The sequence below is a fragment of the Heterodontus francisci genome, chromosome 20 (assembly GCF_036365525.1).
Source record: "Heterodontus francisci isolate sHetFra1 chromosome 20, sHetFra1.hap1, whole genome shotgun sequence".
NCBI classification, from domain to species: Eukaryota; Metazoa; Chordata; class Chondrichthyes; order Heterodontiformes; family Heterodontidae; genus Heterodontus; species Heterodontus francisci.
Genome location: NC_090390.1, coordinates 61,511,289 through 61,524,596, shown reverse-complemented (window position 1 = coordinate 61,524,596; position 13,308 = coordinate 61,511,289). Strand labels below are relative to the sequence as shown.

The 13,308-nt window shown below is 44.9% G+C and overlaps 1 protein-coding gene across 2 annotated transcripts in view; it reads right to left on the bottom strand.

Annotated features, from left to right (window-relative positions):
- acsl5 (acyl-CoA synthetase long chain family member 5) overlaps positions 1-6,707 on the bottom strand; it is a 46,570-nt gene extending 39,863 nt beyond the window's left edge. The window contains exon 1 of one of the 2 annotated variants that reach the window (XM_068052907.1): positions 6,560-6,707. The gene's annotated coding sequence lies outside the window, so the exon portion shown is untranslated. The remainder of the gene's footprint in view (positions 1-6,559) is intronic. The other variant, XM_068052906.1, reaches the window with a different exon arrangement.
- Between the last annotated feature and the right edge of the window lie 6,601 nt (positions 6,708-13,308).

The following is a 13,308-nucleotide window of genomic DNA, read 5'->3' as shown; positions in this document are numbered from 1 at the left end:
TGATATGGCAAGCAACCGGAAGCTCGGGGTCCTGCTTGCGGACTGAGCGGAGGTGTTCCACAAAGCGGTCACCCAGTCTGCGTTTGGTCTCCCCAGTGTAGAGGAGACCACAGTGTGAGCAGCGAATACAGTATACTACATTGAAGGAAGTACAAGTAAATCGCTGCTTCACCTGAAAGGAGTATTTGGGGCCTGGGATAGTGAGGAGAGAGAAGGTAAATGGGCAGGTATTATTCCTCCTGTGATTGCAGGGGAAGGTGCCATGGGAAGGGGACGAGGTGGTGGGGGTAATGGAGGAGTGGACCAGGGCATCACGGAGGGAATGATCCCTTTGAAATGCTGACAGGGGAAGGGAGGGGAAGATGCGTTTGGTAGTGGCATCACGCTGGAGGTGGCGGAAATGACGGAGGATGATCCTTTGGATATGGAGGCTGATGGGGTGGAAAGTGAGGGCAAGGGGAACCCTGTCACGGTTCTGGGAAGGTGGGGAAGGGGTGAGGGTAGAGGTGCGGGAAATGGGCCGGACATGGTTGAGGGCCCTGTCAACCACAGGATTCCTTGGTTGAGGAAAAAGGAAGACATATCAGAAGCGCTGTCATGGAAGGTAGCATCATCAGAGCAGATGCGTCGGAGATGGAGAAACTGGGAGAATGGAATGGAGTCCTTACAGGAGGCAGGGTGTCAAGAAATGTATTCGAGGTAGCTGTGGGAGTCAGTGGGCTGATAATGGATATTAGTAGACAGCCTATCACCACAGATGGAGACAGAGAAGTCGAGGAAGGGAAGGGAAGTGTCGGAGATGGACCATATAAAGGTGAGAGAAGGGTGGAAATTAGAAGCAAAGTTGATAAAGTTTTCCAGTTCGGAGTGGGAGCAGGAAACGGCACCTATACAGTCATCAATGTACCGGAAAAAGAGTTGGGGGAGGGGGCCTGAGTAGGACAGGAACAAGGAATGTTTGACATATCCCACAAAAAGACAGGCATAACTAGACCCATGTGGGTGCCCATTGCAACACCTTTTACTTGAAGGAAGTGAGTGGAGTTGAAGGAGAAGTTGTTCAATGTGAGAACAAGTTCAGCTAGGTGGAGGAGGGTGGTGGTGGATGGGGACTGGGTGGGCCTCTGTTCAAGGAAGAAGAGGAGAGCCCTCAAACCGTCCTGGTGGGGGATGGAGGTGTAGAGGGATTGGACATCCATAGTGAAGAGGAGGCGGTTGGGGCCAGGAAACTGGAAATTGTCAAAATGACGTAGGGCGTCAGAAAAGTCACGGATGTAGGTGGGAAGAGACTGGACCAGCGAAGAAAAGATAGAGTCAAGATAGGAAGAAATAAGTTCAGTGGGGCAGGAGCAGGCTGACCCAATGGGTCTGCCGGGACAGTCCTGTTTGTGGATTTTGGGAAGGAGGTAGAAGCGGGCTGTCCGGGGTTGTGGGACTATGAGGTTGGAAGCTGTAGAGGGAGATCTCCAGAGGAGATGAGGTCAGTGACAGTCCTTTGGACAGTCGCTTGATATTCGGTGGTGGGGTCATGGTCCAGGGGGAAGTAGGAAGAAGTGTCTGAGAGTTGGCGCTGAGTCTCTGCAAGGTAGAGGTCGGTACGCCATACAACAACAGCACCACCCTCGTCTGCAGGTTTGATGACCATGTCGGGGTTAGACCTGAGAGAACGGAGTGCCTCAAGTTCAGAGGGGGACAGGTTAGAGTGAGTGAGGGGGGCAGAGAAATTGAGATGACCAATGTCACGCCGACAGTTTTCAATGAAAAGATCAAGAGCGGGTAAGAGGCCAGGGGGAGGGGTCCAGGTAGAGGGAGAATGCTGGAGGCAGATGAATGGGCCTACTGATCGGGGGAAGGACTACTGGTCAAAGAAGTGAGCCCGGAGGCGGAGACGACGGAAGAAGAGCTCCACGTCCTGCCCAGCGCGAAATCCATTGAGGTGGGGGCGTAAGGGGATAAAACTGAGACCTTTGAGTACAGAATGTTCAGTGTCAGAGACAGGGAGGTCAGAGGGTATAGTGAATACACGGCAAGGGGTCAGATCAGAAGGGGTGGGGTCAGAGGGAATTGATGGGGAACTAGGATCTGGAGGGCATTAGTCCCCATCAACCGCTGGAGCTTGCATTCCTTGACACCTGAAAGGAAGAGAAAAAGTTTTTTGCTAATGCGTCGGATGAGATGAAGGATGAAATGAAACTGTGGAGTAGAACAGCTTTGAGATAAGGTGAGGTGGTGCTGCTGGAGAGAGAGGTTCAGTGTGTGCATGTGGCGGCACTTAGCACTGAGTGTGGATCTCCGGTTGCGGCGAGAATAGCAGTCCGAGGAACGTTGTTTTTTACTTCCTAGTTTGCTGTCTGAGAATACTTCAATGTGATTGGCTGCTCACTCTGACATCACTATTGCTGAGGTTCAGGGGGAGGGAGATCCATGGAGGTGGAGGTTTTGGTGGTGAGGGTCCTCCATGAGCCACAGATTGCCCAGGGAGGAGGGACTCAACCCTTAATGCCTGCAAGGAGGGCGCCTCATGGTGGAGGCACCCCCACTGCTGGTTAAATCCCAGAGGCAGGAGGAAGAGGCCCTGACGTGGCTGTTAATAGTCCACTTAAGGGCTTCAATTGGCCACTGGGCAGGAAGGCCATTGTTGGCCTATCCTGCCTCCAGCAAAATCGCTTGGTGACGAGGAGGTGATAGGTCCTCTGCCCTCTGCCTGCTGTTGCGATTCTATGGGGCCCCCTGCCTCCGAACCCACCTCGGGGGGCTCAGAAAATCCAGCCTTGTGTGAGGGAACAGTCAAGCGGCAGTGATTTTCTCCGAATTGGCCAGTTAGTGGCTAGAGGTTGGGCTTACCATCCAATTAAGGACAGTGGGTGGGGTCTCAAAGCCGGAGGGCCAATAGGAGATGCTCCAGCGCTGAAGAAGCAGCAGGCTGCCTTTTCCGGTCGTGGCAAAAAGCCTTGCTCAAGGAGTCTGGCCCAATTGTTTTGTGTTCCTGTCCCAGCGGTGATTCAGAAAACCTAGTTTTATGTAACAGTTGTTCTCAGGCTGGGAGGAGGATGAAAAACTGGTCTGGGATAGGGGGCATTCCTTTCACTTTCGAACATGCTGGGTCAAGACTCTGCACATCTCTTTATTGGCACTTTTATAACATCATCAGAAAGGTACAAAGAACCATCAAAGTTGTTCTCAAAAACTAAAATTGGAGGGGCTGGGGGATATTTTGAAAGCTCAGAAAGTACTTCTGTAATTTAAGGAATGAAATGGAAAAACTGTGTAAAAATTGATAGAATATCTAGTTTAATGAGGAATATAACTATCAGTGTAACTACTTAACATTCATATATTTACCTTTTAGTGTTACTGTCCCCTTTACAGTATATATTAGTGATCTGTTTATTCAAATCTTGGCAAAAAATTTGTTTTATTATTTTGCTGTTTGAAGTCTTTGCTTCATATGCAGTGGATGCAAAATAAAACAATTGTCCTCTTCGCTAGATAAAAGCTCTGGGTTCTGATTGGCTAATTGATTCACCACCGTGATAAGCGTTTTATAATGAATTTAAAGCTCTGGAAGAGCCAACAATGGCAAACATATCAAGAGCAAGTTCAAAAGACTATCAACAGAAATAAAGCAGAGTCCAAATAAATCAAAACTGGTTAGTTGTCAACCATTTACTCATGCTGTAGTTTTTGACTGAGTAAGCTTAGAACTGTAATAAGAGTTTAAAGCACTTGGGTATTATTTAAAGCTTAATCAGTTGTCTATCCCAGTTGTTCAATTCCCACTCTAGGGCTTGAGCTCAAAAATCAAGGTTGACACTCCAGTACAATACTGAGGGAGTGTTGAACTGTCAGAGGTGCCGCCTTTCAGATGAGACGTTAAGCCTGCTCAGGTGGATGTAAAAGATCCCATGGCACTATTTCGAAGAAAAGAAAGACTTGCATTTATATGGCACCTTTCACAACCACCAAACGTCTCAAAGCACTTTACAGCCAATGAGTACTTTTGAAGTGTAGTCACTGTTGTAATGTAGGAAATGTAATGCAAGAAGAGTAGAGGAGTTATCCCTGGTGTCCTGGCCAATATTTATCTCACAATCAACATCACAAAAGAACAGATTATCTGGTCATTATCACATTGCTGTTTGTGGGAGCTTGCTGTGTGCAGCCTGGTTGCCGTGTTTCCCATGTTACAACAGTGACTGCACTTCAAAAAGCATTTCATTGGCTGTAAAGCACTTTGAAATGTCCAGTGGTCATGAAATTGCTATATAAATGCAAGTCTTTCTTTCCTTTTCTCTATTGCAGTAGAGAAGTCAGGCACTATACATTTAATGCAAAAGTTGAGATGACCAAACATTATTGTGTCTAATCACTGTTTAGATATTCCACCACTTAATCACAAATTGCAAAACTATACAGCAAAATTTTCATGTTTTATTGACAGAAAATTGAAGTAACTTTATTGTCATTTATAGTGAAACTCCAATGTGGCACAATAGTTGTACAGTATTCAAATAACAAAATGCAGTGATAGGTTACTTGGAATAAAAAGATGGGTATCTTTAAGCTAAATATGGAAAAGTGTGTGTTACTGCAAGTGTACTGCTGTACTAATACACAAAAAGCTTAACCTTTTAGGTGCTTTTCTTTTTCACCTTGTGCTATAAAGCAGATTGCTGGATCCATTATTAATTTTAACAGAGATTTACTGACCATGACTGCTGATGTTTGTTTTTGCATCAATGTGAAAGGATTTGACATGAGCATCCACATAAAACCAATAGTATAACTCAGGAGTCAGATTGGTAATCTGTCTGGGATGCCATGTCCTTTTGTCCTTAAAATACCATCCTGTACCAAAATTGTGATGTTATGTAGACATGTGTGGTATTCTTGTTTGATCTAAATGAATCTTTAAACCTTTCTTAGCAGATAATAAGATTATCTATGTTCTTTTTCCCTCTCCACATTAATTACCACTTCAATTTATCTTCTAAATGTACTACTCTTTTACTGTTGACTGTATTACACATTCATTAATTCCTTCAGATTACACACCTTTAATACACAAGACTTCAATTTGTCTTGCAGTTGAATCACTGCACTTTGATCTCTTCCATGCCTTTCAGTGGGGCAATGAAAATCCTATTTCTTTCAGTTCTTCAGAGTCACAGTTCCTTTTAAATTTTGGAACTTATTACCTCCCTCAGACTTTCCTTCTTTCTACAACCTCCAATTTTTTAAACCCCAACTTCACATCAAGTAGTCACTACTCTGGTTTACTTGGTCTCCTTTCTTGCTCCTTTCAACATTGGTGAGGTTCTGCCCTTTGGGCCTTGGTCATTCACTTATGTTTCTCAACAAAATAACAAAGCTTCACTCAAAGTTTAAGATTTCAAGACATGTAGATTGAACAGCAGCTTTCAAACTCATTGCAACCCAGCTATTATCCGAGACAGAATATAGACAGAGGCGACTTCACCAAATGAGAGGTTTGTTCTGCAAATGCTGACAGTGATCACAATCAATAAACAATTAAATTAAAGCTCCAATGCTTATATTTTGTTAGCAAAACATTTGAAGTAACCTAGATACCAGTTTAATGTACCTATAGTCCTCTAAGGGTTCAATACACATCATATGTGTCGATATAAAAGATGTTTAATGGCTCTACACATTGTGCAGAACATATTTACACTGTAAACCAAAGCCAATAGCAAATAGCAGTGAAATGAATTAATGTATTTACTAACAAATCAAACAGTTGTCTGTTAAAAGTGTACAAGCACTACCAGACAACAGTTTCAACATTAATACTGTGACATGTGTTACTTTACTAAATTAGTTTGGGAAGGAAAAATAGTTAATGGACAAAATGAACTAGTTTAATCTGGCGAGCATAGTTCTCTTTTGACACAGACCAACCTCTAGTTGCTACAAGAAGCATTGTTGCCAATTATACTAGTTATATTCTTTCAATTCATCTGTGAGGTAATTTGCTCAGTTGTTGGCATTGCTGATTATGTTTCAACATTACTATTCTCTTCATGAATCAGTATCATGAATGAAATTAATGCTGGCCTCCCAAAATATGAAACTCCAGCAATAAGAATGCTATTAAAATTTACTGACCATGACTGCTGATGTTTGTTTTTATGAATGGATTTCAGCGATAAAGGCAATTGTGTGTAAAAGTCAACATTGTTCCAATTTTATAAATTAATTTAAAAACTAAAACAAAGGATCTGAAAGTTAGAAATAGATTTGTTTGAACTAAATTGCGAGTTACAGAAAAAAACTCACTAAGCTTAGAAAAAATTTAATTAAAAGTTTATATGTCAAGTATATGTATCGGTTAGTTACATAAATCTGCACATCTAAATGACGAGGGAAGAGCAGAACTTCTTAAATTCCTGTGTCTTGTCGCCTACTTATCATAAGTAATGGACTCAAAATGTCAGAATTAAAGTATTGTTTATATAAGAATAGCTATATCGTGCTATATCAACATAACTATGGGGTTGAAATAATGGAACACAAATATAGAGGCTGAACATCTTACCTTTATTGCTGGGCGCACTTTGTGACTGGCAATCCAAGCAATAGACTGGGTTTAAAGTTTATATGTATATATATACATACTTCTAGCTACTGCTCACACAGCACTTGCTCAAGACACATTTTCCATACTGGAATTTCACTCCTGCAACACATGGCTAGTGGCCAACTTCTGATACGGCATCCAGGTAATCTTTGAACCTCTGCTGAGATGAGTTCCAAGGTTCACTTAGTTCAAACAATTCTGATAGTAGCAACAACAATCTCATGATGTAAATTAATCTCAATTAGTTTTATTCACCTTTAACTCTCAACCAGGCTGGCTTCAGTATAGCTCCTAGCTCAATCCATATGAGTTAATAGAAACATTTTAGGACACATGCACATAAATTATGATGCTCTATCTTGAAGTAAATTAATTACTAATTTTCTGCCTTCCATTTCCAGCTTTGATTCTCTTCCTATTGAATGTATGCTCAGGTTCCCATCCCCCTGTCAAGCTAGTTTCAAACCTCCTGAGCAGCACTAGCAAACCTTTTTATTGACCATTATATTGATCCCAACCCTATTAAGGTGCAGCCCGTCTGGCTTGTACAGGTCTCACCTCCACCAGAATCAGTCCCAGTGCCCCAGGAATCTAAAGCCCTCCCTCCTGCACCATTTCTTCAGCTACATATTTGTCAGCTGTCGCTTCCTATTTTGTAGTCACTAACTTGTGGCACCAGGAGCAATCTGGAGATTACTACCATATTAATTTCTTTCCTCGCTCCCAAAAATCTGCCTGCAAGATCTCATTCCTCTTTCTAACTCTTTCATGGCACCAATATGGATCATGACCTCTGGCTGTTCACCCTCCCCTCTCAGAATATTCTGTAGCTGCTCAGTGACAACCTTGACCCTTGCATGAGGGAGGGAACATACTATTCTGGAACCATGTTTGCAGCCACAGAAACGCCTGTCCATTCCCCTAACTGTTGAATCCCCTTTCTCCTTTATGGCCTTCCTCCTTTCCCTGTGCAGCTGAGCCACACAGGCCACTGTGGACTTGGCTCTGGCTGCACTCCCCAGAGGAACCATCACCTTCACCAGTATTCAGAACTGAATATTGGTTAGAGAGCAAGATGTACTCGGGGATTCCTGCCCTTCCTGCCTGCTCCTCCTGATCTGCAGGCAGTCACCCATTCCCTCTGTGCACACACATAAGCTGCGGGGTTAACCATATCCAGAAATGTGCGATGTGACTCTCAGCCTCACGGATGCACTGCAGTGACACCAGCTGCTGCTCAAGTTTTGTAAACCCGAGCTTGATCTCCTCTAGCTGTTGACACTTCCTGTGTATCTGGTTGTGCAGGGCACAAGAAGTGTGCTGGAGTTCCCACATGGTACAGGATGTGCATTCAAGAGGACTGAGGTGCCTCCATGCCTCTATTTATTAGACCACTATCTAAACTTATCAGAAATAACTGTAAGACATGTCCCTGATCAGGACAAAAGAAAAACACTCACCATCTACTCACCAGTCAGCTTCTAGCCTTGTCACTTTAGGTGTTTTTACCACTCTTCCAGATGTTCACACTCCTGCGTCACTGGGCTGTCCCTGTTATGACTACGCCGATGATTTTCCAGCTGTGATGGAGAATTGGATTCCTTCCTACAGTTTCCACAGTTTCTCTGTGGTGTAGGTAACCTTGTCTCTTCCCAAGTTGGACAATCAGTTGAAGCCTTGTCCATGTTTCCCATCTGTAAATCCTCCACTTCTAATAACCCCTCAGTCCACTACCACTGCTCACTCTATTAGCATGTTTGACATATGCAGGTGAATATGGACATCTGATAGGGGGCTCTCAGTATATTGCTAAATTTTATGAACTTTAGAGATAAAGGCATTAAAAATTTATCTCACCATTAATCAAAACAACAAATGTGCATTTTTGTCAAGAAGCTATAAATGGAAAGGTTAATTTCTTGACTTACTTTCTCATCACTATGTTGGACACTGAATTAGTGAGGTACCTGGTATTTTTTTCCCTTGCACAAGTAGTCAATGTTTGCCTGCACACTTGGGGCTGAATTTTACCGGCCCTTCGACGCCGTGGGTCGCGGCACGGGGGCTGGTAAAATTCTGCAGGGAGAGGCCCTCCTCGACCCCCGACGTCTAGAAGGGCCCGTTGCATATTACTGGCAGTGGGGGACCTTAGTGTGGTCCCTCCTCCCTCCCCCGCCGCTCCCCAATTACCATATTCAAAACGGTACTTACCGCTTCAGATTATTCAGCCCGCTGCCTCTCGATGCACACTTCTGGATTTTATGTTGATCGGGCAGCCGTCACATGCCGTCCCTTTTCATGATCAGAGAAGCCAGCGGGTCATCAGAGGCAGAAGGTTTCACTACAGAAGGTAAGTTCAGATATTCAGGGGTCTCACTCTGCATACTGGAAGGGGGGGGGCAAATTACAGGGGTCTCACTCTGCATTGTGGAAGGAAGGATGGAGGGGGGGGGAATTATAGGGGTCTCACTCTGTATTCTTAAAGGGAGGAGGGAGTGGGTCTGGGATTACTGGAGGGAAAGCTCTGCGGGCGTGAAGGGAGGTACTGTGTACTCTCCTGCTATAAACAGTATACGCTTTGTGTTTGTTTGTGTGTGTGAAGGAGCAATGGCACTCTAGTCACCCTGTGTGTGGGAAGGGTGCCAGAAAGGGCAGGAGCGTTAAGGTTATATGGATGGTGGGGACAATTGATGCAGCTGGTAGGATCTTGATGTGGTCATGCTGTGCCACTGAGTGTTGGACAAGATGGGCAATGCCATGCCATGCCACATAGTTGATCCATGAAAGCACCTAATGTATCCGTCAACACGAATCCCTGCCCTTTTAGGAACCTTCGAATAAATGAAGGGTTCAACGCTATTTATCACATGGAAATGGATATGGCTCATCCTGCAATGTGTGATCCTCTTCTCCTGAGGATGTGTATGCGCCGGAGCCAAAATCAACAGGCAAGTGCGGTCCACGTAGAGGCCCCGGTCGTGCACAGCAGCCATTATGGTTGCCATGCATCTACAGGCCCCACATGACATGTCATTGGATGTCAGAGCACCAGTATCAGAGGTAATTGCGCATGTAGAGAAGGTGGTGACACGTCTCTGTGCCTTGCTCAAAGATGACCTGCAGCCCATGGGCTTCAGTGGACATCCTATGCCTGTGGTTCTCATAGTGGCTGCGGTTCTCAAGCTTGACGCCAATGCAGCTTTTCAGGGGCCCACCAGAGACCTTTGTGGGGTCACACAGTCAGCAAAGCACCGCTGCATCAGGGAGGTCACCGATGCCCTGCAACGGAGGGCCAGTGAGTATGTCCGCTTCAGGACGGACTCTCTCAGCCAGGCCCAGACGGCCATCAGTTTCGGCACGATTGCTGGCTAACCAAAGATTTTAGGGTTTATAGACTGCTCCCATGTGGCCATCAGGCCTCCTACCAGGCTACCACTTGCAGATGTCGCCATTAAAGGAATCCTCTCAACCTAGGTGAAGCTGGTATATGATCTCTGTAGATGCTTCGTGCAAACCTGTGCTTGATTCTCGGCAGCCATGACACCTGGGTCCTGCACCAGCCCCAGCTGCCACCGCTGTTCATTGAACTGGCTCAGATGGAGAGGTGGCTTCTTGGAGATAAGGGCTATCCTTTGCAGACATGGCTCCCGACATCAGTGAGAGACCTCACCACTGCTGCAGAGGAGAGATACAATGCCAGACACTGAGCTACATGAGCCACCATTGAGCAGGAGATTGGCATGCTTAAAGAGCACTTCCAATGCCTGGATGGATAGGGTGATGCCCTGTACTATGGGCCGAAAAGGCCAGCTCTTTTCTTTGCTGCTTGCTGTGCTCTGCACAACTAAGCAACCAATAGGGGGCAGGCCTGGTATGATGAGGAGAGACGTCAACAGGATTCCTCCTCGGACTATGAGAACGCTGAGGACTTACAACAAGAAAGGTGCATGGGAGGGCAGATGGTATCCAGGCTCTGCACGCAGGGCTGGCAGTGAGCTAGGGATGTACAGCAGTGGCTTATCAGACATAGGCTCTCTGCTCCATAGGAACCAACATGAGCTCTGCACGGCACACATCACCCTCGCTCACCTGCTGTGCACCAGTCCACATCTGCAGCATCCATTTGTAAACCATTAGAGGCAGCAGCTGACTGAGCCAATGTCCATGTCACTGCATCTGTGGAGACGTTCATGAGTAATGGTGGCATGGCAATGATATTGCATATGTTGGCTCCCCTGAAGGGCCAACGGTACAAAGGGATGTGACATTAGCGCTACATGCTGGCACACATCATTCACACAGAGAAAAGGATACACATGTTGGTGACGAACATTTAGTGAAAGATGTATTTCCATTGCTGTGACACCTGTGCATTCCCATTTGTGTCAGTGTGTTCTCTGTAAATGTTTGCGAGTGCCCCTTCTCGGTGCAACCTCTGCACTAGTGGCCTGACTGGAGGAAGGCTGCTGATCTGATTGGCCTTTGGCTGTGGATGACTTTGGTACTCGTACTCTATGCGCACGAGGCCTAGAGGGCCCCAGCTGGCTGGGGGAGATGCCGGATGGCCCCACAGCTACTCACCTCCTCTGCCATCTTCAGCCAGACTGCCTTGCTCAGGTGGGAGGGCCTCTTGTTACCATTGCTGGACAGAATATAAAAAACAGCAAAGAATGACTAAAAGATTGATAACGAAGGTAAAATTAGAGTACACGAGAAAGCTAGCTAGAAATATAAAGACAGATAGCAAGAGTTTCTATAGATATTTAAAAAAGAAAAGAGTTAACAAAGTGAGTGTTGGTCCAATAGAAAGTGAGTCTGGGGAATTAATAATGGATAATAAGGAGATGGCAGATGAATTGAACAGATATTTTGCATCAGTCTTCACTATAGAGGATGCAAGTAACATCCCAGAATTAGCTGTAAGTCAGGAAATGGAAAGAAGGGAGAGAGGAACTCAAGAAAATTACCATCACCAGGAAAGTGGTACTGAACAAATTGTTGGAGCAGCGGGCTGACAAGTCCCCGGGTCCTGATGGACTTCATCCTAGGGTCTTAAAAGAAGTGGCTAGTGAGATAGTTGAACCCTTAGTTTTAATTTTCCAAAATTCCCTCGATTTGGGGAAGGTTCCGTTAGATTGGAAAATAGTGAATATAACTCCTTTATCCAAAAAGGAAGGGAGATAGAAAGCAGGAAACTACAGGCCAGTTAGCTTACCATCTGTCATAGGGAAAATGTTAGAAGCTATTATTAAAGACGTTATAGCAGGGCATTTCGAAAAATTCAAGATAATCAGGCAGAGTCAACATGGTTTTGTGAAAGGGAAATCATGTTTAACAAATTTATTGGAGTTCTTTTGAAGGGGTTACATGTGCTGTGGATAAAGGAATGTGGATGTATTGTACTTGGATTTCCAGAGGCATTTGATAAGGTGCCAAATCAAAGGTTATTGCAGAAAATAAAAGCTCATGGCGCAGGGGGTACCATATTGGCACGGATAGAAGATTGGCTATCTAAGAGGAAACAGAGAGTAGGCATAAATGGGTCATTTTCTGGTTGGCAAGATGTAACTAGTGGTGTGCCACAGGGATCTGTGCTGGGGCCTCAACTTTTTACAATTTATATATAGGTGACAGGACTGAAGGTATGGTTACTAAATTTGCGAATGACACAAAGATAGGTAGGAAAGTAACTTGTGAAGAGGACATAGGGGGTTACAAAGGGATATAGATAGGTTAAGTAAGTGGGCAAAGACCTGGCAAATGGAGTATAATGTGGGAAAGTGGGAAATTGTCGACTTTGGCAGGAAGAATAAAAAAGAAGCATATTATCTAAACAGAGATTGTGGAGCTCTGAGATGCAGAGGAATCTGGATGCCCTAATGCATGAATCGCAAAAGCTTAGTATGCAGGTACAGCACATAATTGGGAAAGATAATAGAATGTTATCATTTATCGTGAAGGGAATTGAATACAAAAGTAGGGAGGTTATGCTTCAGCTATACAGGGCATTGGTGAGACCACATCTGGAGTACTGTGTACAGTATTGGTCTTATTTAAGGAAGGATGTAAATGCGTTGGAGGCTGCACAGAGAAGGTTTACTAGACTAATACCTGGAATGGGCGGGCTGTCTTACGAGGAAAGATTGGACAAGCTAGGCTTGTATCTGCTGGAATTTAGAAGAGTAAGAGGCGACTTGATTGAAACATATAAGATCCTGCAGGGGTCTTGACAGGGTGAATGTGGAAAGGATGTTTCCCCTTTTAGGAAAATCTAGAACTAGGGGTCACTGTTTAAAAATAAGGGGACGTCCATTAAAGACAGAGATGAGGAGAAATATTTTCTCTCAGAGGGTCGTGAGTTTTTGGAATTTTCTTCCTCAAAAGGCGGTGGAAGCAGAGTCTTTGAATATTTTTAAGGCAGAGGTAGTTAGATTCTTGATAAGCAAGGGGGTGAAAGGTTATCGGGGGAAGGTGGTAATGTGGAGTAATCAGTTCAGCCATGAACTTATTGAATGGCGGAGCAGGCTTGAGGGGTCGAATGGCCTACTCCTGCTCCTAATTCATATGTTCATATGGTGAAAAGGACCTCCCGCCTTGCCTGCACAGCCTGGAGGAGAGTGAGCAGGGAGGCTTTGCTGCACTGTGGAGCCACCCTAGAGCCTCTCACTACCATCCTCGGCTTTTGGTGTGGTCCTTTAAATGCAAAG